Raw genomic sequence first — 4,533 nt, forward strand, 5'->3', positions numbered from 1 at the left:
AAATTAAAGTACAAAGAGGAAGAGTACCTTTTAAATACTAGACTGTGAAACAAGTTCTTAAAAACCCACAGCTATAATAATGAATTTGGGGGGAATACAAGAAAAATCAACATACTATATTTTATCACAGGGACAGCATCAAATATACCCAAAATCTTAACCCCCTCGGTTAAATGTGCTTCAATTTATTATAAACCTAGCATATATAATTTTCTTTGAAAACTCCAAGTTCATGCTAAGTCAAATATATATATAATGCTTTCCTTACCTTTTCTTTCTTTCTCTTTTTTAAGAGCAGGAGGAAGAAATTGCTTTCTTTCTTGACTTACAACCCGTCTTACAAATGTTGAATCATTGCCTAGGTGCATGAACTCAGTTCTGAGCAGCTTTAATTTATAGCAGCCAACATTTCTATAACATAAGCTCTCTAAAAGAGGCCCACAGAAGAACCAGAAATCTGTGGTTGTGTAGAAAGTTTAATGGGAATGGAAAATCTCCACATTTACACGTCTATCCTTGCATATTAATATCATTACATTTAAACGGTGGTTTGATTTCAAACATTGAATTAATTAAGAAGGGAACTTCCAGGTCGAGCTATAATGTCAAATCAAATGCCAACAGCTCCTTCTACTGGCTACTAGAAGAAAAAATTTGGTCTCAATCAATGAAAAAGAAATTTGCTGTTTATTTAAGAAGCATCATCACCAAATTAAAAATTTTGAAAAATATCTAAGTTTGTTGGGAAACTTAAAAAGATGTTTGCTTGTAGTGATAGGAAGAAAATACTGAGAATTACAAAAATAGAAGTTGACAGTCATGTGAGTTTCCTACATCAATAAATGATTCCTGCTTCCACTAAAACATATCTGGTCACTATCTTGCCCACCACTCTCTATTATGTAGAGTTTGGGTTAAAAATAAAATATAATCAAGGTTAGGTTTAAGGTTATGCTTTCTCAAATTAAACACAAATATTAAATGAATATTCTGGAAGTTGAGAAATCAATAGAAATATTAAATTTTTCATGATACGCCTTTGTTCTGAAAAAGAAAAAAAAAGAGGGCTAAAGCTGGGACTGGGCAGGAACCATGCCTGTTGGCAGAGGCGGGCTCTGGCTTCTGGGACCAGCCACCCATGATCCTGCAGGAGATGAACAACATCTTGGAGGAGACCCTCAAGTTCAAGTGTGAGAACAGCAGCTGCCAGAAACAAAACCAGAAGCAGTAGAAGTAACATTTGCAGATTTTGCTGGGCTCCCCTATCATAGTTCATATCCTATTGGAGACAAAACAGAAGTGATGGTCAGCATTTCTTTGAAATTCCACAAGAAACTTCAGGCATATGATGGTGATAAGTTACTAAAAAGAATGTACAGAAGTTTCATGGTAAATCCAGAATCAGAATCAATGTCTCTTTGCTATACGACCTTGACAATCCGCCTGCACCTAAGGATTCCATGGTGCGGCAGGCTGGCATGTTGAAACGAGATTGTTTTGCCTCTGTCTTTGAGAAATACTTCCAGTTCTGAGAAGAGGACAAGGAAGGAGAGAACAGGGCAGTGGTCCATGGTAGGGATGATGAGACCATGTATGTTGAGTCTTAAAAGGACAGAGCCACAGTAGTCTTCAGCACAGTGTTTAAGGATGAAGACACTGTGGTCATTGGAAAGGTGTTCATACAGGAGTTCAGAGGACACAGAGCCAGCCACACAGCCATGGGGAACCGCCTCTGGAGCTGGAAGACACGGATGCTGTGGAAGGTGACAACATTGGCTATATTACCTTTGTGCTGTTCCCTGGCCACACCAACGCCATTGCTGAAGATAACATCCACCTGATCTACATGTTCCAGGACCACTTGTACATCAAGTGGGCTAAGATTAGTATTCACACGTGTATGCGGCCAAAACATCCAAAGTCCTCAAGGTGCTGAACTTTGCACATCCAGATGATGAGAAGAAAGAAATGGAAACAATCATGGGAAAGACTTTTTCAATCGCTAACTCTTGGGAACCAGAAGAGGAAGCAGCTGGCAACTGAAGGTTGGAACACTTGCTGCTGGATAGTCGTAACTTTTAATGTTGCATCTCTGCACATTCTTAAGGTATTCTCCATTTTGTTTCCATTCTGTACATGTTTGGAAAATAATCTGCAGAAATGAGCTATGCTTGCAAGGACTTCTAGTTTCCAAGAATTAAAAAAAGAAAGAAAGAAAAAAAGAAATCCACTTAGTCCACTTGATTTCTTTTCTATCTTCCCTCCCCCATTCCCCTTCCTTTCCACCCTTCTTCCAAGCTGTTTTGCTTTAGATTATGTCACCGGTAATGAGTTGCAGGATAATGCAAGCTTAAGTTGTTTTCTTCTAAGTATTTGAGTTCAAAACTTCTAGATCTAAAGAAATACGGTTGGGGTCATTAATAAAGAAAATCATGCCATCTTATAAAACAAGTAAATAAATAAATAAGAAATCATTTTATTGTTATTTCCATGAGGATAAATAGTTAACTTTTAACTTGTATAATAAGAGTTTGAGAACAAAGAATGTTGACCTCTTTTATCCAAATTCTACCATTTGATGAAACAAGTTGTTTAATTAGGGCAATAAAAGTGAAAAGTGTAATAAAAAATGGTCTCCCTAACTCTTACCTTATTCTCCATGAAGATCACTGTCCTCCACCATCTGAAACAATCAATCTAGTGGTACCACTCATTTAGAGCTGTCTCTGCCTCAAATTCCCCCAACTCTCCACAACTCCTGGCCTCATTTTCATACAGACATGTTCCCTGAACGTAAATGGAAAATGTAATAGCACACTCAGAAGTTTTCAAATCCCACTCATTTCAACAAGTGAGACTTGACAAGGTTGATCCGAGAGGCTCTTGTGAGAGGTTTTAGAATCTTGACATAAATGCACTGTGAAGGAAAACCTTTCTTCTTTAGAAAGGACGGAATACAGAACTGCAGAGACTCAGCATCTCGTTCCCTGGCTGTGTCTCAGCAGTGATCTCCCCCACACTCCCGCTGGCTTACTGCATGGACTCTGAAAACCAACATGTCATTTTTGAAAGATTACCAAGGAAAAATGATTCTTTAACTCTTTCTCACTCTTTCTCATCCCACCCTTCACTCCCTCCCCACCCCCACCCCACACACACATTGCCAAAACATATAGGTATCCTTCATCTTTGTGAAGTGAACCATTTCTGTTAAAAGAACCATCCTACATCTTAAACTTGACACCTTAATTTAGGACACCAATGATTTCCATAATTGGTGTCAAAGCCACAGAAAATCTTTTTAGGGCAATTTCTTCCTTGTTTAACAATAGAATTATGATTGAATGGCATGCAACTTTTCAAGGGATGTTCATGTCATTCATTATCTTAAAACACAAATTTTCTTTAAAATGTTGAATTTTTGAAATGTTAAGTTTAAAAAATGGCTTTGAGTCAGATAGGTCTCCTAGATTCAAACCTCGACTCTGTCATTTATGAACTTGTGGGACCCAAGGCAAGTCACTTAAACTCGGTAAACCTCAATTTCCTCCTTTGTAAAATGGGAATGGTAATACATCTCTACCTCACTGGCAGCCTTCTGAGGTTGCCGTGAGATAATATTGTCACACGCCAGAGCAGAGTGCTTGGTATATAACTAACAACCAATGTTGCTACTGTTGTTTAATAAACAAGAATTTTGTGTATGTGTGAATGAAATATAACTTTATCTTATTTCCTGAAAAAAATGTTATCACAGTCATCCAAGGGAGCTCTGAATACTGATGTCTTTGATTAGGAAACTGATAAGTAAATATTTTCTGAAACACAGATTCAAATATGGGGGGTGAAGTAGTCGTAGTTCTTACCTTATCTTCCTGAGGATGGGAGCGGTACTGTTTGCAATGAGGCAGTGAGTTAGAACCTAGAACCAGAAAATAAAGTTGTCCTTAGTGGGTCATCTGGAGAGAACATCTACGGGACAATGGGTCACTGCCAGATTGTGACTCACTGGGAGAATCAGTGGAGAATCCAGGCTCTAGAAGTGGATTGATCTTTTTCCAGTCCTACCTCTGGTGCCTTCCAGCTGTGTGACCTTAGGCCTTGTCCTCACTTTCTCTAAGCTTCATTTCCTTTTCTGCAAAACGAGGAGATTGTCTAACTCACAGAGCAGAGTAAGAATTTGTGGTCACGGATTTTTGTAAAATATCTGGTTCCTTCCTTCCTCTGCAATAGCCAGACTGGCCTTCTTGGAAGTCTGAGATACTCATTCTTGCCATGCTCCATCACACTGTGTTATCACTTTAATGCCTGTTCCTTCATTACATCTTAGCTCAGTCATCACTTCCTTGTGGAGACCACCCTTGATCTTGCTGAGTAGGCCAAATTCTTTCTATGTGTTCTTCAACTACCATAGAGTTCTCCTCCATTCTGACAATAATCATAGATTTCATTTGATTGACTGTTACCCCATCAGATTATGAGCCACTTAAGGACAGGGAGTGTTTGTTTTTGTTCACCATTATATCCCCCCTT

At 38.6% G+C, this 4,533-nt stretch overlaps 1 pseudogene across 1 annotated transcript; it reads left to right on the plus strand.

The window, feature by feature from the left end:
* The first annotated feature begins 1,138 nt into the window (after nt 1–1,138).
* On the plus strand, nt 1,139–2,043 carry LOC308248315 (actin-related protein 2/3 complex subunit 2-like; annotated as a pseudogene). Its single transcript has one exon. The product of its transcript is annotated as an actin-related protein 2/3 complex subunit 2-like (transcript).
* Nucleotides 2,044–4,533: the final 2,490 nt, after the last annotated feature.

Source organism: Plecotus auritus, assembly GCF_963455305.1.
Source record: "Plecotus auritus genome assembly, chromosome: 5".
NCBI classification, from domain to species: Eukaryota; Metazoa; Chordata; class Mammalia; order Chiroptera; family Vespertilionidae; genus Plecotus; species Plecotus auritus.